Source organism: Myotis daubentonii, chromosome 16, assembly GCF_963259705.1.
Source record: "Myotis daubentonii chromosome 16, mMyoDau2.1, whole genome shotgun sequence".
NCBI classification, from domain to species: Eukaryota; Metazoa; Chordata; class Mammalia; order Chiroptera; family Vespertilionidae; genus Myotis; species Myotis daubentonii.
This window is the reverse complement of record NC_081855.1, coordinates 18,229,436-18,257,421: the sequence shown is the minus strand read 5'-3', so window position 1 is coordinate 18,257,421 and position 27,986 is coordinate 18,229,436.

The following is a 27,986-nucleotide window of genomic DNA, read 5'->3' as shown; positions in this document are numbered from 1 at the left end:
GGGAATGTCCCAGGGCCCGGGGTCCACCCTCATTTCCTCCACAGGCACCGCTTCCAAATCTCAGGGGTCAGAGCCTCTCTCTGCCCTCAGCCACTAGGCTCTGGTGCAGCTGGGCTTTTTCCTGAGGCTCTTCTGTCTCACCAGAGCCCAGCGGCCATTCTTTCTCACGCCCCAAGGCTGAACAAGGTTGTGGAGATGGCCTGGCTTCTCCTTTTACATCAGTCCTCTTTGGTGCTCTGAACCCCCTGGTGAGGATGGACTACAGCCTTGTATGGCACCCGCCATGGCACAAGCGACACTGTCTCAGGACAAATGGGTATTCACTGTGGACCGCACCCAGGGTCCCTGCTCTCAAGGAGATCAGCCCTGTAGGTTGACACGGTGAGAAAGGAAATTCTAATGGAGTCTGATGAGACCTTCCACTGACCCTGAGGGCCATAAGCACTGAGAACATGAGCCCATCATGGGCATTGCACTGGCTTTCTTTAGGATGAGATTTCTAAACCAGAAAGATGAATAAGTACTTGTCTACCCTCTTCATCCTGATTTCACAATGGCAGCCGATGAAGGCTTGTGAAATTAAATGGAAGTCTGGGAATCAGGGGGCAGGTCTACCTTAGAGGTCCATGGAGATGGCCGTGAACTTGGACTCACTAGCAATGGGCCTGGAGGGGCAGCCACCGGCCTTGCGTGGAGCATCTCCTTACCTTGGAAGCTCAGAACTGTGGTCTCAACAGAAGCTGTTTCCTATTTCAAATTACACTTTTCAGTTTGGCTCTACTTTCCAGGGTCCTTTCTAAGTTTCACAGCCATCCTCCAAACTGGAGGCAGAGGGTGTTAGAAGTGAGGGGTGGGGGCTGGAGGGAACTGGGAGGAGAAAAACAGGGGAGATAGGCGGGCAGGGCCAGGGCCTGGTGTGGGACGACTGTGCTAGTGACCTATTGCTGAGAGTTACCCCACACTAGAGACTTCACCAACACACACTTATTAGCTCACACGTCTGTGACGAGGAATCCCGCAGGGCTCAGCTGGGACTTCTGTGGTCTCACCTGAGGCAGGATCTGTGTCACTGAGGGGCTGAGCTCACTCGGGGGGTCTATGGGATTCAGTTTGGATGGAAGGCCTGACTTCCTCTCTGTCTGTTGGCCTCATTCAGTGCCAGGCCATGTGGGTCTCTCCAGATAGCAACTCATAGCACAGAGGCTCATTTCTCAGTGTGGAAGGAGAGAGAGAGAGAGAGAGAGAGAGAGAGAGAGAGAGAGAGAGAGAGAGACCAGATCAGAGTGAGCAAGTGGGCAAGCAGCAACTTTTTACAAACTTTTCAGGGTGGGAAGAGACCAAGAAAAGAACTTGTATGCATATATGCATAACCCAGAGACATAGACAATAGGGTGGTGAAGGCCTGGGGTGGGGGATAGGGATCGACTAGAAGTGGTCAATGGGGAAAAAGGGGGACATATGTAACACTTTCAACAATAAAGATTTAAAAAATAGATGGATTGCTTTAAAATTATTAATTTTTTTCAAAAAATTGACAAGAGAGAGAGAGAGAGAGAGAGAGAGAGAGAGAGAGAGAGAGAGAAACATCAATGTGTGAGAGACGCATCAGTTGGTTGCCTCCTGTGCACCCCTGACTAGGGATCAAACATACAACCTTGGTATGTGCCCTGATAGGAACCGAACAGCAATCCTTCAGTGCACGGGATGATGCTCAACCACTCTGGCCGGGCCAGGCACTGACTTTTAGGACCAAATCATGGAGGTCATGTTGGATCCCTTTGCCGTCTTCTATGGAGTCACTACTGACACCCACACTTACGGGGAGGGCACACATTCACACCACAGGAGGAAGGTGCAGACCATGGGGAGTCACTGAGGAGGGAACTGGTGGCCCGAGAGGTCCATGCCTTGCCCAGGATCACAGATGGTCAGAATGCAGAGCCTGAGACAAACCCAGCTGTGTCCTCAAAGTGGGGTTCTAGGTGCCCCCAGGTTTCCTCAGGGCTCTGGAAAGGGCTGTGCTGGTGGAATCGTGTACAGACATGGAGATGGCATGGGGGAGACGGTGGGCACTTGGCAGCATCTACAGTATTTGTTTGAAAAGGAGCCCAGATCTGGAATCACGAAGGTGCACCTCTGTCCACAAGCCATCCGCAGTGGAGAAAGCCGGCCCCTTATGCTGAGCTCATGCTTAAGTAGTTGTGGATCACACCCTCATTGGATAACTGGGAACCTAAGCCCGTAGTCAAGCAGGGATTGGCCAGGGTACATGACATTCACAGTCCAGAGTTCAGGAATGCTCAGGCCTTCCAGGCCAAGGCTCCCACCACCCACAGAGTTGGTCTGGAAATTAGAAATCCTGACACACTGGGAAGCTCCTGCCTGTTCCTCCCTAAGTGGAGGCCGTTTTCTTCTGGGATCCAGAAAGCGGGCACTGGCACTTACACACACACACACACACACACACACACACACACTCTAGATGTGATGATCTTGGGTGGGATTAGAAGAAAAGCAGACACAGAGGAGGTGACAACAGGAAGAAAAAAGAGGTTGGAGGCACGACCTACATGTCACTGTTCTCCTCCTACTTTACAGCTCCTCCCCCACAGGAGCCTGAACAGCCCTAAGAAGCACTTGCTCCATAACCCACTGTGCATGCAGGAGAGAGACGGGCCATGACAGGCACAGTGACTTATCCAGGATCAAGAAGAGGTAAGACTGAGGGGTTGAGTCTGTACCCAGGTGGGCTTCCTTAAGTCTGGGACCCTGGCTGCACCCGGAGCTTCTAGGGGGCTGGGCAGAGGGCTGTGCTGGTGCCACTGTGTACAGATAAGGTGTTTCATGGAGAAGAGGGGTCTGCAGACAGCAGCCCACAGGACTACTTGCATCACGGTCATGAGATGAGGGGACTCAGGGATGACAATCCCAGGTATGAGGTCACTATCCAATAGGACTTGCAACCCCTGTAACTGGGCAACCCCATCTAGCCCACCAGGCAGCTCACTTGCCAAGAGGCATTTGCCAGAGCAAGATGTTTTCTTGTTGTGCTCCCCGTGATTGGTTCTCTCGCTTCCGGAGACCCCGCAGTGAGAGCTTTTTCAGATGGCTTCGACGTTTGCTCAACCGTCGCCCCCGACGTATCTATCCACTTCCTAGCTTTTGGCCTCAGGTAACACAAGGTGACCGGGGTCAGACCCATTCAGGCCAGGCCTTCTCTGTGCGCCATTCCTGTGCAGCCCACATCCCCTCCCCTTCATGTGTGGGGAAGAGGCACCAGAAGGGAGAAGCCTGGGGCGGGAACAGTTTTCAGGGCAGTGGACCACCTAGAGGTCCTGCTGTAATCAGACCCCAGGACAGGGCAGGCAGGTGGAGGTGGGGTTCCAGAGGGGTCCCTTATCTGTGCCAATGGGAACCCTAGCCCTCAGATTGTCACACCTTTTCCTCCACAGTGGAGCTCTGAGTGCATAACGGTGTGTGTGTCTGGATTAGAGGGTCACATGGGTTACAGAACCAGCAAAACAGGGCTCAGAGGCTTTTCTCCTGGTGACTGGGAACTGTCCTTACAGGTCCCAGTTCCAGTCCTGAGCTCCGAAGAGGAGAACGGAGAGGAGCTGACTGATGGAGTCCTCAACTCCATGCCCCTGGAGGAGGCACAGTGGCCCCATACATCGTCCAGCGTGCAGCATGGCCACAGGGTGAGTGCAGGTGCTGAGGTGACCCAGACTCCAGGGTCCATGTAGTCAAAGGGAGCCCTGGGTTCCAGAAGCTGCCCTGCTACTCCCCTAGGTCCCTCCTAGAGTCCAATTTGCAAAGGAATCTGGGGCCCGTATCCTCCCCACAACCCACTCTCACTGTCCAGCACCTTGCAGATGAGATGCAACGTCACTGCCCACAAAGTTTTAGGAATATCAGAAGAGAGACTTTGCTCCATTTCACGTCATGCTCAGTAAGAATATTTTTTTGCATTTTTCTATAGACTCCGCCCCTCCCCCCTTTTTAAATATATATGTCATTGATTTTTTTTTCACAGAGAGGAAGGGAGAGGGATAGAGAGCCAGAAACATCGATGAGAGAGAAACATCGATGAGCTGCCTCCTGCACACTCCCCACTGGGACGTGCCTGCCACCAAGGCACATTCTCCCGGCCAGAATCGAACCTAGGACCCTTCAGTCCACAGGCCAACGCTCCAGCCACTGAGCCAAACTGGCCAGCGCCAGACTTTCCCTTTTTCATGCCCATCTCCATATGTCCATGTTGGCTTGACAATCCTTACAAAACTTCTCCCACTCTTACACATCATCATGATTAATAGGGATGCTTTTCCCAAAAGGACACGGCGCTCAAGGTACCAAGTCTGTTGTTTTGCCATTTGCCGCCCTGAGGACCACATCCCTGTGGCCCCTCCAGGTGAGGGGTTGGGGCCTCCCTGGGCTGCACAACATACCAGGAGGGGTACCTGTTATCAGGGCTGGCTATCTAGCTGTTCACTGCTGTGGGACCTGGACGTGATCCCCTCCTGTTGTCAAGTCAACAGTGCTGCCCTGAACACCCCACTTGTCCTAATATCCAGACCCTCTCACCCCAGGAAAAGCCTCTGTGTTCCCATCTTAGAGTGGGATGTCCTGTCAGAAATCCCAGGGTGACCTTGTTAACACAGGGAGGTGTTGTCCATCCTCTGCTAAGAAATGACTAAGACACCAATGTGTCTCATCATAACTCACCGCCAAGTCTACGTTGCCTGCCGAGAACCTTTTCTCTTGTCCATGTAGAAACATGGAAACCTGTGCAGAATTTTTATGAGTTTATTTGAGCCAAAGTGTAGACAATTGCGGTGAAGCAAAATCTCAACCGAAGGAGATAATTACGCTGCGGAGAATGGAGCTGTGTACCTCATTTTATACAACACAATCAAAAGTGGACACTTGTGTGGGTCCCATGAAACGCACTGTGGATAGATGAGGGAAGCAGGAGAAAGCACAGCAGGGAAAGCTCTGGGCCTGGATAGGAGGTGAAATGATAGACACGCACTTCTTTCACTGAGGTGTGTGCGGGACAGTGAACAGTGAGCTCAATCACAGTGAGGGATGTGTGGTCTCTGCAGCGAGCAGAGCGGTGCCTGTGCTCTGAGGGGTCTGATTAAAGAGGAAAATTACTTTGACATTCCAAAAATATGTTGTTATAGATACAAAAAGACAACAGACAGGCTCAGTTAACATAAAGACTGACCTTTTTCAGGGAAGATGACAGCCTAGGACACCACTACCCACCATAAGCTGCTTTTAGTTAAACATACACACGCGCGCGCGCACACACACACACACACACACACAGAAAAACAAACCCATTTTAATTTCAGACCATCCTTTGTGGTTCCTTCAGGTCTCTGAATTTGCAAGGCTGCCAGGTTAGCATGAAGTATATAAGATCACTCCTGTCCCACCTCTTGCACCAATCACTGAGTGCTTGGGTTCGGTCTGAGCTGCAGCCCCCAACCCACCTGGCAGTTTATGAGCTGCCTCTGATGGCATGTACCCCTCTCCCCACACAGGATAGAAATCAGACCCCCATCTCGGCACCCGCGGGCCTGGACAGCATGCCCGCCGCACTCAACACCCAGGTGCCCATGCACTTGTTTTCCACCTGGGAGGTGGAATGCTCCAGCCCCACCTGCCTGCCCAGGCTGTGTAGCCTCAGCTTAACCAAGCTGCTCATCTACAAGAAGCTGGAGGAGGACCTCAGCGCTGTGGTGATCAGTGTAAAAATGCAGGGATCCAAAAAGATCTTGAGGTCGGAGGAGATTCTGCTGCCCCCTAGTTGTCAAGGGAAGATCGACCTGGCGCTGACCTTTTGCCTGCAGTACCCTCACAGCCTAAAGAGGGAAGTCAAGCAGCTGCAGATCCTGCTGCAGCAGAAGCTGCCCCTTAACAACCAGGCTATCCCGGGTTACCGGACACTCGCCATGGGCACCATCAGCATGGCTGAGGCGATGCAGCGACCGCTCGAGGGTGGCCGGATGCTGAGCCTCCATAGCACCATCCCGGAGGCCCCGGCCCACGTGGCTGAGGTCAGCATCGCCTCCCTGTCCAGCCAGCCCATCGGCCCCGAGGACAGCACCCAGTGGGCCGGCCCCAAGGCTAAGTCCCGAGTCCATTACTCCGAGATGGAGTACGAAATCTTCTCGGATCAGCAGGGCAGCTATGATCCCGGGCACTGGCAGGACCAAGAGGAGGAGGAGGACTTGGGCTTTGAGGAGCCCAAAAAGCAGTGCCAAAGGGGAGGAAGATCGCCCCTCACCCCCAGGGAACAAGATGCCAACGACAAAGTGAGGGGGTGGCTGCGCAGGGTGCAGGAGTGGCAGGAGGTCCTGGACTCAGAGCAGGGGTCTTCGGAGAATGTCTTTGAGGTAGAGGACTTGGATCGGCCGTACGATTCAATACAGAACAGTGCCAGTGGCCCATGAGAGTGCCCTCAGGACCCCAAAACTGCTATTGAGAAAGGCTCTCACCATCCACACCTGCCCTTCCTGGATGACAGGACTCTTCTTCCCGGGGAGTCCACTTCCCTGTGTGCCCGACTCAGCGCTGGCCTCCCATGGGGGCACCTGACAGAACACGGAGGCCGGTCAGCCAGCCCTGGGCCCAGCTGCCAACCAGCCCAGTGGCCCCAGCACTACCCTCTCGTGGTGTCCAATACTCTCCATCCTCACGAGGCAGAACAGAAGGAAAAACCAAGGACCAGTGTGGTACCGACCACCTGGGCTCACTGACTGGAAAGACTGGGCAAATACCAGCTGCCCACCTTCCTGGGCAGGGACCCCGCATTTGTCCCCACCTTCCCGTGCTGTTATGGAGCATTTGCTACGACAGGTGTGGGACCTGCCATGTACCGGGTGAGTCCTGCCCCTGCACAGCACAGTGGTCATTTGGCCACCTGTTCGCTGTGAATCTTCAGGTCACTGCATGTCTCTAAGTGATTGTTCCCCAGAATGTGAGGACCAATAGGGTTATTGTAGGGTCTCAGTGGGGTGCCTCTGGGTGCCTGGACAGTGGAGAGGTCTGCTGGAGGGGCTGTGTTTGAGCCAATTGGTCATTTTCTCTTGCTGTTGACAAAGTCTCTGCCAAATTTGTGATTCTCCTCAGGGCCCAGGGCTAAGCACTCTTCTCAATAGATAAAGAGAGTGGAGATTCCATTATGGGTCCCGGTCCTGGGTGAAGCCAGATCAGAAACCCCAGGGTTGAGCGGTGGAGTTCAGACTCACCCAGCTATCTGAGATGGGGCTGGTTTGGGCTCATTCACTCAGCAAATAAATGAGAATCCCTGCCAGGTACAGACAGGTCCCTAGGCACTGCCCATAATCCAGTGCTCAGAGCAGACCCCAAGCTTCTGCACCTCAGAGCTTCCTTCTAGTCGGGAGCGATTCAGTCACACTAGGCTGCACAGGCTGTAGTGTCCACAGGACAGCTGATGTGACGTCCTCCTGGCCTCTACCGATGGCTGCTTCTTCCCGTATTGTGAAGAGGATGGGGGCCTCTGCTCCAGCAGAAAATGTGATTTGGTTTTGGATCAGAGCCGGAGGGGAGTATGGGGCCTGAATTCAAGGTGCTGGCAGAACCCTGGATCGCACTCATGGTGGGATCTCTGCAAGAGGGCAGAGGTCTGAGGGCTTCTCCTAGGAAAAAGGGAAGGACTCAGAGAGCTGTGCATGTGGATATGGGTGGTGTGGGCGAGTGGGGAGGTCAGTGGACAGAGTGAGGCCCTCAGAAAATTCATACCTTTCTGCTTCTAATCCCAGCCCAGTCTGCACCCCTATTCAGGGACCTTGCTCACTAATCGGGTAGAACCTCCTCAGTGGCAGCTTGTCTGTTGCTCTCTTCCCATGGGAGTTAAATGTCAATGGAGGAGAAGAACCCCACGGGGCAGCTAGTGAATTAGGCAGCACGTAGGTGTAGCAGCCAAAGTTTGAGGTGTTAGGAGGTCTTTGGGCAGCCAGAGGTGCAGACGGATTATCTTTGTCCACTCATTGGTCAGCTATTCCTGGACCTACTGTGTGCCAATGAGTGACATGAACAGAGTAGACACCAGCCTTCCTTGTTCTCATGGACTTGTCATTTGGGGGAGAGGGTAGTGGGAGGGGACAGGGACAATGAGAGAGCATGTCAGGTTCCCCTGAAGAAAGGGACAGGTGGTTCCCTCATTGATCCAGAGCTGTCAGTTAGGAGGGCTTTGTGTCAGCCCCTCCTGGGTGACCAGGCGCATCTCTGCCAGGACTGCCAGACTGAAGGTGGACAAGGAGTAGGTCTGGCTTCTGGATGGGCAGGAGCAGCAGGGACAGGACCCTAGGCTCTCTGAGCGGTGCTCTAGGAGGGCTCTGTGGAAGGAAAGGCCAGGCCTCAGAACCTGCTCTCTACCTATCTCTCTCCCCAGGGCCATCTCCTGCATCCTGGGCATCTGGCTGGACCAGTACCCGGAAGATTTTTATTGGCCGACAGAATTTTCCACCCTGATTTGGCCTCCATAGATTTCACCTTTCCAGTCCCAGAGCTGCCAAACCAGGCCCAGCATCTCCACTCACAGCTGAAGCACCTGAGCCCACTGAGGCGGAGACACAGGAGGAGGAGAAGTGGGTGGTGTGTGTGAGGGGAGGGGATGGGGCTGGGCCACACAGAGAAGAGCTCCCAGAGGCTGGGCTTAGGCAGGAGCACAGAGCTGCTCAGGTCAGTGCCCAGGGCCTGCAGTCTGGAGGACTCCTGGGGAGGGGGCTTGAGCTGGGACTTCAGTGATGGAGATGGGAGGGTCCTTCCTTGGAAGGCACACAGAAGGCAGTCATGGTGGTAACATGTTCTCTTCCTGCATCTACAGAAGCAGCTCCAGAGCAAGATGAAGAAATATCTACACAGGAAACGCCAACTCTGGTGCCATCTCCTGAGCCAGAGCAGGCTCCAGGCACCGCTGTCCCAGAGCTCCCAGATGTGGACCCACCTGTGCCTGTGAGCCACTCGCCTCAGCTCCTGGGAGGCCTGTGGTCCCAGGTCCTGGCCGGCAGCCTGTGTCAGCTGCCTCAGCAGAGAGGACTTCCCCTCCCCAATAATAGCAATTAAACAATTTGTGTTTATCTTGCATTGTGGATAAAATTCTAAGAATTTTAAAATACAATTAGAATTTTAGTGTATTTTTCTGACAGTATTAAAGTAAAATGTATTTTAAAGAAAATGTAGTAATATATTAAAAAGAAATTTATATAAATTTTAACTCTATGATTCTTCAAAGTGTAAATTCCAACATCGAGTATATTCACAATTTTTCGCAGCTGCTCCATAACATCACACTCTGCAGCTCCAGAACATTTTCAGAACCCACATCCGAGGTTTGTGTCCCGACCAGGAATCAAACCTGCAACCTTTTGGTGTATGGGTGACTCTCCAACCAACTGATGAGGCACCTGTCCAGGGCGAGAAATAGTAAAATTTTCATTTAATTTTTCATTTTGATTTAAACTGCAGGTGGGTATCTTTCACATACTTTTGGCTGATTTCAGGTCGAGGCCTTTTGCCCTCTGTTCCATTGTATTGTTAGCAGATCTGAATTGTCATGGATGTCAGCTTTTTGCCATGTAAGTTGCAAATGGTTTCTCTAGCTTGCCTTTTGATGTGTGTTTTGCCAAACAGATGCATTACATTTTAATGTGGTCAAATCCGTCTTCTCTTATCATGCTTTTTGATCTTATCTCTCACTTTGAGTGTAAAAGATGTTTTCCATCTTATCAGGAAGATAGGCTAGGTTGTATTGTTCTAAGGAAGCCCTAAATCTCCGTGGTTCGCAGCAGCAAAGATTAATTTCATAGTCATAGTTAATTTCAGGTGGATTGAAAAAGAGTTCCTGTGTTTTGGGTTGTTCATCTTTTTTTTCTTGTAAGGATGGAAGTAAGGACTTCCAAGCTCTTATATGTCACAGTGGAAACCAGAAGTCAAATATTTATTCAACAATGGCCTGTGGTGGACACGACTTCCATTTCCCCCTTTCTAGCAGCTGCCAGTTTCCACATCCAGATGGTTCTGGGGGGTGTGGTTCAGGGCCCCAGAGTGGAGGTATCAGCACATCTAACTGGCCAGACCACATTGATGATCGTTGTATGTGGACATGTGACATCAGTGAGTTTAATAAGATTCTTTATACTAGTGACCAGAAGAAAATTCTGGATGTTTTCAATGAAATTAGAGCAGCCTGTGAGTGAGAGAAAGAGACAGAGCTGTTAGCCTGAATAGTTGGGAGCCAGTGGACTGAAGGGTCCTGGGTTTGATTCCAGTCAAGGGTACATACCTCAGTTGGAGTTTAGATCCTTGGCCCTGGTCTGGGTAAGGGAAACTTATCCGTGGGTATGACTAACAAAAACATTTTTAGTGAGAAGAATGGCACTGCCACTTGTATTAAAACCTCAGGCACGTTAGCTGAGTTCTTTAGTCTTGTTCTTTTCATGTGAAAAATGAGTTGCAAGGATAATATTGAGTAATAAAGTGCTTAACATAAGAGTTGGCATGTGGTGGGCACTCAATATATATTGCCCATTATTATTATAAATACATATGTATGTAAACAATCATCAGGTGGAAATACAAAGTGTAACATCAACAAAATAATCTAAAGCAGTAAGATGTCAATAGGAATTGCCCAGGGCCTTTCAACGCTCTATTTCTCCATTTAATCATAAATCATGGACTTACTCATTTCTGGATAGAAAGATAAACTATTGCAAAGGCACATATTCTCCGGAATTAACCTGAAATTTACTTATCTATCTATCTATCTATCTATCTATCTATCTATAAATAAATAAAAAGAGGTAATATGCACATTACACTGGGAAGCCATAAGAAGGCACAACCAGACAGAAGGAGGTTGCATGAGCAGGTGAGGCCCAGAGCGGAGACAGAGACAGACACAGGGGACCTGCCCTAGCCAGAGCGGACACAGGCAGGGTGGGCAGGGAGGCCTGCTGCTGGTGGATCCCCTGCGCTGGCTTGGGAGGCCCCAGAGTGGGCACAGGCAGGGGGCAGGGGGGCCTGGGGCAGATTCAGGTGCGGGTCCTGGCCCCCTGCGACATGGGCCTGGCCCAACTCCCCTGGCGGCCCGCAGGGTGCCTCTTCGCATGGCGGGAGGAGGGGCGCCATCTCCTTCGATTTCAATCACGCGCTGGAAATGTAGTTGGAAGTAAAAATCATAACAGGACTTGGGGGAAACAAACAGTTCTGAATTTTATCTAAAAATAAATATGCAAACAAATCTGGAAACAGCTGAAAAGAATATAAGAAGGGGCCGTGCTCTGTCCATGGGAAAGGACTCCCAAGCGGTGCGGCCTGGGTGCCTGAGTGAGCAGGTCACGGGAGCTGGGCAGCGGCAGCAGGAACACGGTGAGCACAGGTGGGACTGCGTGGATCGTTAAAGGCCCTGTGGCAACAGAGAGCACTGGGACAGCCGTTTCATTATTGAGAGGAAAACTTTAGGTCAATATTTCAGATCTTACCGAAGACATTTTAAATGTCTAAGATTAATACATTTTACTGTCTTTTTCCTTTTGAAAGGTGTAATGAAAAATTTTAAAAATAAAAACTGAGAGAATATAAATAAACTGTATTGAATTCCATGATCCAGAGAACACTTTCCACATGTTGATGCCTTTTTTGGGTGAGATGTAAAGGAGAAAAAGGTCAGTCCTATCAAGTCCTGAGCAAAGAGCCTTGCAGACAGAGAGGTGTGTGTGCAGAGGCCTAGGGTGGGAAAGAGCTCACTGGGGTGAAGCAATGACATACGGGCCAGTGTGGCTGGAGTAAAGAGGAGAGTGTGAGATAAGTTGTGCAGGCCAACGGGTCCCGAGCCTGCAGGGTCTTGTTCAGGCTGTAAAATTTATTCCAAGTGCAATGAGGACTTTTAGAGGATTTCAAGTGAAAGATATTTAGCAATTATCTTTCTGTTTGTATTTGACAACAGTACTTTAATAATCAGATACGGCTGCTGCATTTTTGATCAGATGCCTTTTCAGTGCCTATCACATTTTATTAACTTTTATAAAGATATGTTTTTAAATTTTAGAATATTCATTCCTAGGTTTAATTTTCTAAAAGCCTACAGCATCTGAGATATTTCTTTTTTTATTTTTAAATTTATTTTTATTTAAGTATAGCTGGTATACAATCTTATATTCGTTGTATTATTTCAGGTGTATAAGTGATTCGACAATTTTATACTTACAATGTGATCACTCCACTAATTCTTATAACCATCTGTCACCATGCAAACTTATCACAATATTATTGACTATATTTCCTTTCCCCTTTTCATCCATCCCCACACCCTCTCTTCTGATAACCATCCCTTTGGTCTCTTTTTTTAGGAGTCTGTTTTTTGTTTTGTTTTTGGAGTCCACATATAAATAAAACTCTATGGTAATTGTCTTTCTCTGCCTGACTTAGTTCACTTAGCATAACACCCTCTAGATCCACCCATGTTGTAGCAAATGGTAAGATTTCCTTCTTTTTTATGGTCCAGTAATATTCCATTGTACATATTTACCACATCATCTTTATCCATTCATTTGTTGATGGACACCTAGGTTACTTCCATATCTTGACTATTGTAAACTAGTGGCCTGGTGTATGAAATTCATGCATGGGAGTGGGGGACGTCCCACAGTCCAGCCTGCACCCTCTCCAATCAGGAACCCCTTGGGGGATGTCCGACTGTCAGTTTAGGCCCGATCCCACAGGACCCACAGACCCCTCAGCAGTCAGTGCTGGATCACTGTGCTCACAGTGGTGGCAGTCAATGCTGGGTCGTGGTGACCCAGCACTGACTGCAGGACTGACTTCCGCGGCACCAACCCAGCACTGACTGCCACAGGGGCTGTGGATCAGACCCTGCTTCTCTCTCTGGGCCTCTCTCCAGGCCTGGTCTGCAGCCCCCTGGCAGTCAGTGCTGGGTCGCGGCACCCACAGCTGCAGGACTGACTCCCGGTGTTCGGTAGTCCAGTCGATTGTTTTGGATGTTACGGACCCTGGCTCTTTATATAGAGAGATAATGCTGCAATGAACATAAGGGTAGTGCAAATCACGTTTAATAGCTCTGCTAATATTAAACCACACTTGTGTTCCAGTATAAATGAATGAAGTTGATATGCTAATGCTTTATTTAGGCTTTTGTAGTCATATTTATTAATAAGTTGGCCCACAGCTGGGTTTTTTGTATGTGCCAATCTTACTTTTTATTATGTTATCTACTGCATTAACTTCCATAGTAAACTTGCAGCCCTGCCAATCTGATCCGTGAAACATGTTTAATTTTCACAGCTCTCCTTACTGATAAATCAAGGTGAAGATAAACAAGTTTTCTTATTTAATTCGATACCTTAAGAAAAGAACAAAAGGAATGTTTTGGAGCTAAATCACGAATATTGAGAAAGGTATCTCTCCAAGAAGCAAGGATAACAATCATAAATTATACTGATAATTATTGCAGACACTTGAGACCCAGAGACTTCTTTTATGCTATAAATCATTGTGATAGGATTAGACACTGAAACAAATATCAAACTGCTTACATTTATTCTACCAGATTTTTGTATATTTAATTTTATATTTCTTAAAAGTCATGGAAGTATGCTACACAGTCAATTTAGAGAAGTAATTTAGAGGATATATAAAAATTAAAATGTTCATTCTTTTTGAGACAATGCCACTCTCTGAACTTTATAGGAATTCAAGCAACAGTGATAAAAATAAAACACATGAGTACTAGTAAATTTATGGCAACATTGTCATCATAAAAATTTGGAATTATTCCAACATCTACCAATAGACAACTGAGTAAAATACATTATTGTGCATACATAAAGAAATAGTTTTGCAGTTGTAAAAAGGAGTCATTTTATCTCAATGTCCTTGCCCCCAACCAAGGATTCAAGCAATCACTTTTGATCCACAGGCGTTTATTGATACCTAATGGGTGTCTGCTCCTGTCCTGGGCACCTAGGCACAGAGCTACCTGTGCCTAGAAGTTTGGTCCTCAGATCTCCTGGGATTAGGTCATAAACTTGTGCAAAGGGGAAATAACAAGACATTTTAACCCAGATTATATGGGATCCCAGAGACAAGACCTGGCTCCATGGAGCCCCAGGGAAAGGAGGAACCAGGCTGAGAGGGAGCATCAGGAGCCCCCACCAGGTCAGGCATGAGACTGCCTCAGGCTCCCATCTGTGTCCTTACTAATGAGGCTCCAGGGAGGCTCTGCTTCCTCTTCCCTCCAGGTTCCTTGACTCAGATGCTGCATTAATCACTACGGAAGTCTCCACCATCCCTAGTTTGGATTATCTGGAAGGTCTCTCAGAAACCTAGGTCTGTTCCTCATCCTAGAAATGGGTCTCCACAAGGAGAAGGAAAATAGTGGGTAGGGAGTGGGTGTTTGCTGTTGTTTTGGTTTTTGGTTTTCTTGGTGCAGGGCTCAGTTAATCATATGCCTCAATTCATGACACCTCATCACCACCATTCCTTGCATGATATCCTCTTAATATTATTGTCTTTTATTACCGCTAATCTCCATTCCCTTCTTCTCCCTCCACAAAGGTAGCCACTTAAAAATAGGTATGTGCGCTTGAATAATTCATGTCTTTGTATGCTTGTGTGTTTTATATGCACATAGTGTTGTGCTATAAATCCCATAGTGTTTCTTACTTTCTGTCCTAACACTATAATTTTTATGATCCACTCTGCTTGCTGTGTGGATACTCAAATCCCTGCTTCTTTTGTCTTTTATCCAAACCATTCTCTCTACACACAGACAAATTTTCTTAGTCTAAATCAAATCCTATCAATTTCTTGCTCAAAGCTATTAAAGAACTTCCTATTACAATTAGAAAAAAAAAAATGGAAACCAGCCTATGAAGTCTACTTGTCTGGCTTCTACATACATCTCCAACCTCAACCAGTGTCCTCTTTCTTCTGCTCCCCACACTTCAGCCACACTGGCTTTCAATCAGTTTGTTGAATTCACAAACCTTTTTCATCTTAAAGTGTTTGCCTTCTCCCCCACCCCCACCTCATTTCTTGGAACAGCTTTCTCTTTCTCAGCCTTCAAGCCTCTCCTAACTGGGGACATTTGTGCAGCCCTTTAGGGGAGACTTTGGTAATATTAGTCATCTTGGGCCAGGTTCCCTGGAAGCAGTGACTCCTGGGAACTGGGACAGAGTTTAGTGAAGGAGGGACCTCAGAGAAGGAAGATGGAGGGAGGTGAGCAGAGATGTGGACTCAGCACATTACGTTCAGCCTGGTCTTGAGAGGGGATCTGGAAGAGGAATTGTACCCATTGAGTGAGTCCCATTGGAGGTAAGGAGCCAGGCTTGTCTACCCAGTGCCTGTCATTACTGGCCTCTGGCTGAGCCTACATCCCAGGGCAGTGGAGGGGGAGCACCTACCCCCTCTGGACAGGGAAAGGGCCATCAGGAGCCATGAGCAGCCAAGGTCCACTGCAGCTGGGAGCGGGGATGGCTGAACCAGCCAGTGAAGTTGCAGCCACTAGTGAAACCCAAGGTGTGCATGGCCTTCCTGCTAGAAACTCATTCTTAGCAGCATACTCTAGAGAAGCTTCATTCACGTGCCCATGAAGGATACCAGAAAGCCCATGTCAGCATTGCTTATGATTGTGGAAAACTAGAAATAACCTAAATGTCCTTCAACAGGAGAATAAAGTAATCATAGTAAATGCCTATTAAAGCCGTAAAATAATGGACTGGAGTATGTGTAGCAAAAGTGTGATTTGAGTGAAATAGCAAGTGTCAGGATACATTCTGAATGATGCTATTGAAATAAAATTTCAAAAATACAAAAACAACCCTGAGGATATTTTGTGAGTACACAACTTTCAAGTAAAATTATAGAAACCTACTTAAGCACAAAGTGGATGATAGTAAGTAGCTCTGGGGAAGGAAAAACTGGGATGGAATCAGTTCAACCGTCTCCCAACTGTCACCCTAATCTTCTATTTAAAGACACACAGGCATTGGCAGCATTTTAAGATTTAGTAGTAACACAGGTGATCACAATTTATTCTACATATATTTTATTCTTTTACATTTAGTCCATAATAGTCACACTTTAAAAACTACAAAAAATATTCATGTGGTTATATGTACACCTACAGTGATATTTTGCTTCTCCACCCCCCTCCCCGACCCCCCAGTGTTATCATTTTACTTACAAATGACAGCAGAAGAAAGTACACAGATGATCCATTCTCTTTTTTTAGGCTCCATCACAGCACTTTGCCACATTTTATGTCACATGAGTTTGTTAGCCATGCTGTTCATATACAATACAGTTAACATCGAGTGAGGATGTTTATGCCAGTGGAAAAAATATTCATAAAAAGGCTAATTTTCTTTATGGAATTGACATTGATACAGTTTTGGAATTCACTTATTCCAGGTGTCTCTTTGCTATCTATTCTAGCAAATATTTCCAGTGGTCCAGTCCCACTCAATGATGCTGGTCTGAAGAGCCAGGTTAATGCTCTTAAACTCTTAGGGATATATTTTGACACAGCATGCTTTTTCCCCTGTGTCCCAGCTGAGCAAATGTTATTCAAAATGTGATCGGTTCAAGCTTCAGAATGAGAGGCATATGTTATAGGTTCTCCTATGGTGATTTTTTAAAAAAAATTTTGTTTGTTTTTTTATGGTGATTCTTAATGCTCTTTGGACTTAGCAAAATTATGTATATTCTAGAGGCCTGGTGCACAAAATTCATGCATGGGTAGGGTCCCTAGGCCTGAACAGTGATCAGGGCCAATCTGTGGGGTAACCGGCAGGGTGATTGAGGGGCCTCCGCTGGTACCCACCTTGGCCGGGCTGGCTCTGCCAGCTCACTGGTCCCGCGCTCCTCTTTCCCCACCCCGCTCCCCTTACCTCCTCCCCCCCCCCCCCGCCCCACCGTGCTGCCGCTGGTCACCTCCCTCTGTCAGGGGGCCGGCGGGATGATCAGGGGAGCCCCTGCTGGCCTGTCTTGGCTGGCCTGAGGCCTGTGGGCTGGAGGCAGCTCCTGGTAGTCATGTCATAGGAACCAGTCATTCCACTGGTCGTTCCGCCATCCTGGGCTGCCAGCTGGAAGAACTTCATGTCATTCCACACCACACCTTTGATGAGGACCCGCAGCCTGTTCTGCTGGTGTTTGGTCCTGCAGACCAGGAGGCTTGTGCCCTCCACGCACACTGGCATTTGGACTCCATGACCTTGTCCTTGGTTTTCTTGGGCAAAAGCAGTGCTTTCTGTTTCTTCTCCTTGGTGCCACCATCATGGACATAGTGGGTGTTGCTGCAGGTCACCACTGCTGGGCAGCCTGCTGACCTGGAGAGAGTGGAAGGTGCACTTGAGGGTGTTGTTGGCGGTAGGGAGGTCTTTTTTCTCTGTGTCTCTCTTCCTGTCAGTGGGCTGGACTGCCATCCAGTAATCCACCTGCCGCTCCATCAGCTTGGCGCCATTCCCCTGGCTGGGGGAGGACACGCCTCCACTCATGGATGGGGAGGAGAGAAGGATGTGTGAGGCCTCCTTGTTTGCCACAGACCTGTATGGCGTTCTCTGGCATTGTTCTACGGCATTTTATACAACGATATCCACCTAAAACTGGTCAAAACGCAGTTGTCTTTGCGTGCCTACATTACCTTTTTGGAATGCAATTAGAATTAGAAAAATGCCAGCTCTAACATTAAACTGAATGAATGAATGGAAGCATATCTTGATTTGGAAATGAGGAGAGTCTAAGGAGAAGCAAAACTAAATTATTTTTTAAAAAGAAAGGAATTAGAAATTTTAGGAACTGTCCCTGAATTCTTCTGAAGCTAATAAATGCCAACACCCTATTTTCCCCATTTTCTAACTCCCTCACTATATCCTTCACCCTTTCCCCTCCCTTCTTCCTTCCCCTTCAGTCCCCTCCACTACCCCTCCCTACTGACTTAAGGGAAAATGAGAATAGGAATTCTACCAGCTCCCTTTGGAGAAAAGCTGCTCTCAGCCAGGGAGGAACCAGCAATTGTTCCTTGTTTTCTGTATGACCTGCTGGATTCACAAAGGCATTTAACTGTTAAAACATGTAATCCTGGCTCTTCTAATCTATGCCAATTAATATACCTCCTGGTGTCTGCAAGCAAATGTAACACAATTATTAAAAAAAGGTTTGCAAGAAAATTCCTGAAAAGAAGCCTGTCCACTGTTAGGATTATGGGAAATGGAAATAGGATTTAGGAAAAGAAAACCAAGGAAAACAAGCACAAGGTTGACCCAAGGGCGTTCCCCTGCTCACTGACAGTTTGGGAGCAGGCGAAATTATCATAGAAAGGGACGCCACTAAGACCCTGTAGATACTGGAGCTACTTTATTTGTCCCCACCACACCCAGCTAATTGTCTTCTCCTTCGGAGTGAGGCTTCTGTACAAATGGCAGGAATATTTAACCAATGTCTGTTTTTTAATCAAAACCTGTTTCCTTCCAGCTAGAATATATGGATCTCACCAGGCAAGATGGTCATTTCCTCAGTATTGAAAAGGAGCTCAGCTTTGGAACCCACAGCTGTGCACCTCTGTCCACAACCCACCCGGGGGGAGGGAGCTGGGCCCCCTGTCTTCGGAGCTCAGGCTTACTAGTATGCAGTTCTGAACCCAACCTCAGTGGAAAATTGGGAAACTGATTTCAACAGAGCGGAAGATGCTGCCCCATGTACCAATGTCCACGGCATTCAGAGCCCAGAGTTCAGGAATGCTCAGGCCTTCCAGGCCAAGGCTCCAAACTCCTACAGAGTTGGTCTCCAAATTTACAAATCCTGACAGATTGCCTATTCCTCTGTATCTGGGGACCAAGAGGGTGCTTAGTTCTGGGACACACACACACACACACACACTCACTAGATCTAATGACTTTGTTTTTTTTTGAATTTTCAGTTTTTTATTTTTTATTTATTTTATTTATTTTATTTTTTTAGTTTTGTTGCTTAAAGTATTACAAAGGGTATTACATATGTGTCCCCCCCCCCCGCCCTTGACAATCCCCCGTCCTCCCCTACCTCCCAGTGTCTTATGTCCATTGGTTATGCTAATATGCATGCATACAAGTCCTTCGGTTGTAGATCTAATGACTTTGGCTGGGATTAGAAGAAAAGCAGACACAGGTGACAACAGGAAGAAAAAGGAGGTTGGAGGCACTACTGATAAGTGACATTTCTCCTCCTACTTTGTAGCTACCATCACATGAGCCTGAACATCGCTAAGAAGCACATGCTGCAATAATCCATTGTGCAGGCAGGAGAGAGACAGGCCCTAACAGGAACAATGACTTATCCAGGATCAAGAAGAGGTAAGAATGAGGGGTTGAATTTGAACCCAGGTCTGTCTCTTCAACTCTCAGACCCTGACTGCGCCCAGACTTTTAAGGGCTGTGGGGAGGGTGTGTTGGTGTCACTGTGTACACTGTGGGTGTTCCATGGAGAAGGTGGGTGAGCAGTCAGCAGCCCACAGCACTGTCTATAGCTGTTATTAGGTGAGGGGAGCCAGGGAGGCAATCCCAGGAAGTGAGGTCACTTCCTAATAGAACTTGGAGCCCCGTAACCAGGCACCCACTTTCTAGCAACTGCCCAACCGCCACTCACTTGGCAAGAGACAGTTGACAGTTCAACATGTTCTCTTGTTGTGTTCCCTGTTATCGGGGCTCTGGTTCCCGGAGACCCTGCAGGGAGAGTTGTTCCAGACTCTGTAGACGGTTCAACTCTCGTGCCCGACATCTCTGGCCGTTTTCAAGACGATCCACTCAGGTAAGAGAAGGTGGCCTGGGTCAGACCCATTCACACCAGGCCAGCCTCCTCTGTGGGCCATCCCTGTGCAGCGCACATCCTCCCCTTCATGTGGTGGGAAGAGGAACCTGAAGGGAGAACTGAGGGGGAGGAACAGTTTTCAGGGCAGTGGATAACGTCGAGGTCCTGCTGTGATCACACCCAGGGCAGGGCAGGAAGGTGGAGATGGGCTTCCAGAGGGGTCCCTTATCTGTGCCAATGGGAGTCCTAGCCCTCAGACTGTCCCAACTTTTCCTCCAGTGGAGGTCTCAGCAGATCACACAGTGTGCATGTCTGGAGTGGAGGGTCACAGGGTCAGAGAACCTACAAAAACAGGGCTCTGAGGCTTTCCCGCTGGTGACTGGGAACTGTCTTTACAGAGCTCCGCACAGGAGACTGGACCGGAGACGACAGATGGGGTCCTCAACTCCACGCCCCTGCAGGAGGCACAGATACCTGATACATCCACAAGTATGCAGCATGACCTCAGGGTGAGTGTAGGGGCCCAGCTGACCCAAACTCCAAGAACCCCAGGGAGTCAATGGGACCTGGGTTCCAGAAGGCTCCCTGCTACTCCCCTGAGATCCCTCCTAATGTCCAGTTTTCAAAGGAATCTGTGTCCCCGTCTCCTCCAGGTCAGGAGCTAGGGTCTCCCTGGGCTGCACAACATACCAAGAGGGGGACCTGTTATCAGGGCTGGCAATCCATCTCTTCACTGCTGTGGGACCTGGATTTTATAACCTTCTGTTGCCATGACAACGGCGCCACCCTGAACATACCACATGTCCTAATGCCCAGACGCTCCACCCCAGGAAAAGCCTCTGTGTCTCATCTTACATTGGGATGTTCTGTCAGAAATCGCACGGGTGACACTGGTAATACAAGCATGTGCTGTCTGTCCTCTGCTAAGAAAATGATCTAAGATACCAATGTGTTTCCTATTCCTCACCTGCAATTCTACTCTTCCTGCCAAGAACCTTTTCTCTTGTCAATGTGAAAAACTTTCAAAGCTGTGAAAAAGTATTGTGTGTTTTTTTGAACCAAAGTGTCAATAATTGCGGGCGGGAAAATCTCAATGGGTTGAGAGAATGCTCTGGAGAATGACAATTTTTCATCTTATTTTATAAGTTACAAGCAAAGTGCAGACTTATGTGTGTTACATGAAATCCATGGGTGATAGATTAGGGAGAGAGGAGAAAGCAAAGTGGGGAAACTTCTGTGATTGGATAAAGGGTATAATGATAGGCACATACTTCTTTTACAATGGTGGGTGTAGGATAGTTTCAAGTCAACAATGAACTCAATAACAACAAAGGGATCTCTGATCTCCCCCAGAGCACAGAAGGGTGCCTGTGCACGAGGTGTCCAAAATAAGAAAAATTCCTTTGAAAATCCAAAGCTATGTTATTATAGATGCAAAAAGGCCGTACACAGGCTCAGTTAAGGTAAGATTGACCTCTGTCAGGGAAGATGCCAGACTAGGACATGACTACCCACCATGAGCTCCTTTCAGTTAGTGTTTTATTTCAGACCATCCTTTGTAGTTACTTAAAGTCTCTGAGTTTGCAAGGCCTCCACGCAGGACTTCCCTGAGCTAGTCAGGTTAACATGGGGCCCCTTTTTCTTCCATACACACTCCTTTTGTTCATAAATTAATATGAATTATGCATTGATGATCAGTGTTAGTGTTTTGTCTTGCTGAACAATGGACCATTGGGGATGATGCAAGACTATAACCTTAAATGGCATTCAAGGTGGAATTTTTATTATTATTCAAAATAAAAAGGCAGGTGAATGGGAGGCCATGAGATCACATATGGCCTTGTTAAAAAATATTCTGTATCAGTTTTAAATTTTGAGCTACCATGTGCAGAGTCCTCTTGCTGCTTGTCTTAGTTTTGGTATTTTGCATCTAGTATAACATTTACATACCAGGAACAAAAGCTACAGCATTAAAGCAGTAACACCGTTTAGGTATAAAAAATGTCTAGTGCTAGACTGAGGGGAATAAGCATCCCTACCAACCAAAATCACTTTCCATGTATTATCATAATTGTTTATTAAGCTAATTATATGTTTTCCTTCTGTATCCACTGTCCCTTGTTCTTACGCTTGGCCAGATGAATTAAGATTCTCTACTCTTTCGTTATCATAATTGAACATCAGAATGTCACTGTCTAGTAGGTGTGAAAAAGTAGCAGGTATCCAAATTCAACTTTTCATATTTAATAAGGGAGGGGCCTGGGGAGATAGTTATTGTTTCCATTAGAAAACCATAAGGAGGGTAATAACAACATAAAATCATCTGATGTACATTTCATCATAACAATGAAGTGATGTAAGAACAAGGTCTGAGCAGCAGTAATTTGTCAGCATCCAGGCCTTGCTGACTTCCTGGGGAAGCTGTCAGCCCCCATAGTCGGTGGTTTCTCGTCCTTGAAAAGTCTTCAATGTCCATGGTGGATGGAGGCCAGTGTCACAGACAGATGTCCATCTGTGGTTAGGCTTCTGATAAGGTAAGGAAGGTCCTTTTTAACACGTTGGAGAGAGTCTTTAATGAATGTGTTTCAATAAACAAAAATCTCCTGGTTGTAAGTTTTGATCTTTGAAGTCTTTGTCTCTTGGGAGTATGTGAAATGAATGTCACTAATTTATCAGTCCCGATAACCTTAGTGAGTCATTGATAGTAATGTGGAATGTCTGCTTCTAGTTTTCCTTATATTTTGAAAACAAAAAATTTTAAAAATCAGCAGTATTTTAAACAGAGTCATAACAACAATAATCATCTTCGCTTCATTTAGTCCCATACCCATATTTTTGTTTATCCTGATTATTTGCCAGTATTTTCATAAATTCAGTTATTCCTTGGAGTTCTATGCTTCTTCATTCAGTTCAAAGATGTGATTTGCTTACAAACCTTAATTTAGAGTAAGTCAGAGTTCTTTTCATGGATTTTTCTAAAGATGTAACATATTTGAAAATGCAGTAGAGTAAAACAATAACTGTCTATGAATGACAAAACAAAGTGGCATGGTTATAGACTTGATTATAATGCAATTGATAAAAAAACTTTGCTTTCCCTAACCGGTTTGGCTCGGTGTGTAGAGCATCGGCCTGCGGACTGAAGGGTCCCAGGTTCAATTCCGGTCAAGGGCATGTACCTGGGTTACGGGCACATCCCTAGCAGGGAGTGTGCAGGAGGCAGCTTATCGATGTTTCTCTCTCATCAATGTTTCTAACTCTCTATCCCTCTCTCTTCCTCTCTGTAAAAAATCAATAATATATATTTAAAAAACACACACACTACTTTGCTTGTTTAGTAAGCTTTAACATTTTAAGGGAATAATTTTTGGAAAATAATAATTACTGTAAAATGAGAGAGAATAATATAAAAAATATGTAAGTACATGTATATTTAGATTCAATACATAATTTCAATATAGAAGAACAAATAATATGTAAGGTTTTAAAACATTGTCCATGGCTTCTTGTATTGAGCATTGGAAATAATTCATAAACTTCCAATGTTTGTGCCACAAATATCTGGAGTCCCACTGCCAGACGCCCTCACAGGGAACCATCCCTCTTGGCTGGACTGGTGTCTCTGACAAGTGAAGTGTTACACCTGATAGCTTCCTATTTGAACTTTTCTTTGAATCTTGATAGGTCCCTCATACAGCAGGTTGAAATCTTTAGAACATCCATTTTAATAAAAGCATATGTACACAAATAGATTAGTCATTTTTATTTTTTTAATTTAGCTAAGCTTCCCATGTAATTTCAAGCATATAAAATAGGCCTAATTTAGTTTAAAAAAATTCCTTCAATAAGGATAGAGAATAAATCCTTGAAGTATTCCAGGGCTCATTGGAATTAACTCAAAGTCATTCTTTTGTTTAAATTACAGTGGTTCTCAACCTTCTGGCCCTTTAAATACAGTTCCGCATGTTGTGACCCAACCATAAAATTATTTTCGTTGCTACTTTATAACTGTAATATTGCTACTGTTATGAATGGTAATGTAAATATCTGATATGCAGGGTGGTCTTAGGCGACCCCTGTGAAAGGGTAGTTCAACCGCCAAAGGGGTCGCAACCCACAGGTTGAGAACCGCTGGTTTAAAAAGTCTCTTAAACTGGAAACATTGTGAAGGTTGCAAATATACATACACAAAAGCTTACAGCCTGGACTTTTTGTAAATCGGAGTAAAGCAAACACAGACTTATGGAAATAACTCTAAAAGACATTAATCACACTTAGAAACAGTTTTAATATGAAATATTTTGTCCAGACTACAGAATTCGCCTTACTTTACATAAGTATTTAACCTTTTTAGGCCAATAAAAGACTATATGCTAGTAATGCCATCTGGAGGCTGAAAATTCACCATACATATCCCATAGATGAACACATCACATACAGACCATACACATAATTTCAATTACTAATTTTTACAGAGAAAATGCAAGAATTTTTTATAAAGTTAAAATTTTATAGCCTGTATCCCCTTTTACAAACCTTTTCTCAACTTTCACAAACCTTCTTACCCATTCAGAAATAACTCTCCTTACCGAAACTTACATTTGTCCTTTTCCTTCAAATATGACTCTCCCTACCTCAAGCCTTTTGTGATCACAACTATATAATTTCTCCAACTTAACTGGAACTTTTAACTCTTAGGAGCCTTAATTTCCCCAATGATAAGCACAAAAGTGAACAACCAGCATTCCTTAGATTGACGTTAATGAACATATTTTAATCACACTCTCACTTCCAAGAAACACATCTTCAACAAAACACAAGTCAATATATCAACAGCTGCAAATCCATTTTACAAACCTTCTGTATTAAAAAACCCAAAAGCATGTGAACTTGTCTAGCAATCAATGTTTCAGTATTTCATGTTATTTCAAAATATCTAGTTATTCAATAACTTTCATTAAAATTTATTAAATTAGAAAGAAATAGTTGAAATAAGCTAAAGTGATTTGTGTAGGTCGGGGAGGCATTTTTTTTCTATTGGGATAAGACATACCTTCCAGAGATTTGTAGTTTTATTTTCAAAAATGAACTCAGGTCTTTTCACCTCAAAGGTTCTGGGACTTTGGTTGCATGAAGCCAATCCTATATAATAAAAGGGTAATATGCAGATAGACCTAATGGCAGAGCAGTCACTATGATGCACACTGACCATGAGGGCGCAGACACTCAACGCAGGAGCTGCCCCCTGGTGGTCAGTGCACTGGGGGGAGGGGGGGAGGGAGGCGAGGAGCGGGCCTAAGCTGTGAGTTGGACAGCCCCTGAGGACTCCCAGACTGCTAAAGGGCGCAGGCCTGTCTAAGGGACACCCCCTCCCACCCCCAGTGCATGAATGTCCTACACTGGGCCTCTAGTTATTTATAAGTTTCTGAAATGAATTAGGGGGGTGGTTTGGGGAAGGTAAAAGGATTTGGTGGGCTTTGAATTGCTTCTGCAGCCAAACCTCTGGCCCCTTGTAAATGTCATTCGTAAAACAAGGATAGTCATTTTTAATACCCCATGGACTGGGTTGCCACCCAAATGTTGGCAAGGGACTGACAAATTCATTCGCCATTTTTGGAATGTTTCTTTCTATTTGGGAACATTTTTCTAGCTTCCAGAAAGCACACACCTCTGAGAGGTATAAAGGCTTTCAGGTATATGAAACCTCTGTCCATCTCCCTTGGGAATGAAAAACAGGTTCCAGCTGCATGATAGTCTTAAAAATAATGGTGCCAAACCTCTCTATAACCCACTTTATATTGGGACCAGGTAGGTGGTGTAACAAAAGAAGATTGGCTTCTTTCTTGGGTTTCTCAGGGTCAAGTTTCTCCCACTTGGTGAATATGTACTCCATAAGAGGACTCTCAAGTTACTGTGGGCTGGTTCCGCATCTATAGAGAGACCTATGAGCAAGCCCAGTGTTAGAGACATGTGTGCATGTCTCTGAGCTGTCTGGAGACATTCTGAGTAGGGTGGGTACCCTGTTAAGCCATCTCTCAGGATCTCGTGGAAGATACTAATAAAGAAAAGATGATTACCAAACCTTCGGTCAGCCTCAAGGTTAGTCTCCTCATGGAAGGTTCCTTTAAAATCATTACTTTCCGTTTTGGTTCAGTATCTGGTTCATTTATTCTAAATATATAACTATTCTGGGAAAAGCATATGTAGGCATCACTGATTTCATATAAAAGAAAAAAAACCCCTCACCTATCAGGTGAATTCGGAAAGGTTTGATTAGCAAACTATATATACATGGGTCCATAACAACCCCTAGTTGAAAGGAAACAGGTTTTGATTAAAAAGCAGACATTTTTGTACAGAAGGTTTAGTCCGATGGAGAAAGCAATTAGTAGGTGCGGTTAAGAAAAATAAGATAGCCCCAGTATCTACAGGAGCCTTAGTAGCGTCACGTTTTATGATAATTTCAAGGTCTCCCAAACTAACAGTGAGAAGGGGAAACACCCTTGGAGCAACCCTATGCTTCTTTTGTTTGTTTACTTTTTCTACATCCTATTTCAGTTTCCTATATCCCTAAAGTGGGCAGACTTCTCTATAGGAGTTTTCTTACAACCTTATTTAGTAATTCTCTTGCTTTTGCTCCCAGAAACCAGGAGTATATTAATTGCGATAGGTTAGAATAGCCAGGATTACACGTTCTAACAGTGACATTTCTCTGGGAGCCAATCAGGGCCATAGAGAAAATGGAGAACAATTGCTGGTTCCTCTCTGGCTGAGAGCACCTTTTCTCCAAAGGGAGCTGGTAGAATTCCTATTCTCATTTTCCTTAAGTCAGTAGGGAGGGGCAGTGGAGGAGACAGAAGGGGAAGGAAAAGGGAAGGGAAAGAACACGTCTGGACAAGGAAGCTCAGAGAGCAAAAGATGTAGTGGACGTGCTATAGAAGGGGGAGAATGGGTTGTTAGCATTTATTCACTTCAGGAGAGTTCAGAGATGGTCTCTAAAATGTCTCATTAATTTATTTTTTAAAAGAATTTTCTGTGCTTCTTCTTAGAAGCTTCTAATATCCATGTGAAGATATGCTTCCTATTCAGTCATTTTCATTTCGGGGCCAGCATATTTCTAGTTTTCTTTTTTTTCCTGCAAAAAAATTATTTATCTTGGCCATTTCTCAGTTGATATTTTCAAGTTAAATCTTCCCATTTCTGTAAAGCACTTGCAAGAAAAGGCTTCCTATCAGAGGTTAATGAGGGCTGGAGTCTGGGAGGTCCTAGCCCTGGAGGCACAACTTCCCACGTTAATTATAGGTGCGTTTGTTTTTATTGTTATTCTTGTTATTTTATATCTGCAGAACCTCAGCAAGTTTTCCAGGGATGTTAGGAAGTGGGTCGAAGTGTGCTGCTCTGGGTTGAGCTCCATTATGCTCACACCCCTCTTATGTGCCTCGGCTTCTCTCCCAGTTATCTAAAGCGACCTGAAGGCCTCTAGCCAGTTTGGCTCCATGGGTAGAATGCAGGCCCTGAGAGGTCCTGGGTTTGATTCAAGGTGAAGGGCATGTACCTCGGTTGCAGCTTGATCCCTGGTCCTTACTGGAGCACCTGGCGGAGGCAACCAATCGATGTCTCTCTCATTCTCTCTCTCTGTATCTCCCCCTCCCTTCCTCTCTCTCTAAACCCATGGGGAAAATATACTGGAGTGAGGATAAATAAATAAATAAAAATAAAAACCTCAGGAAGGGCTAGGAACTCTGGTGGACCTGACCTTATGGGCTCTCCCCCGGAGGAGCCAGTCAGGTGAATTACAGTTGAATATGAATTTCCCTATGGGGCTCCTGCTTGGCGTGAGGAATGACCTCTGACACCTCCACAAACATTCTTAGTTGCTTAAGAACAGCCAAGATTCAGGTCAGAAGGAGGATATGTGCCTTCGGAGCTGAGCAAGTTCAGCTCTCACTTATACAGTGAAGGATGTTTGCTCAGACTCTCAGAAAGCAAATCCAAATGAAAACCCAGAGTCAAAAACCAGCCACCCATGTTTCCTCTGGTCTCTCCTTAGCCTTGATTCTGTCAACCCTTAAACTTAGTTCCACCTTCGGAATTTAAATATACAGCTTAACTAAAAAGTCGAACCCTCTATCACAAGCAAAGGA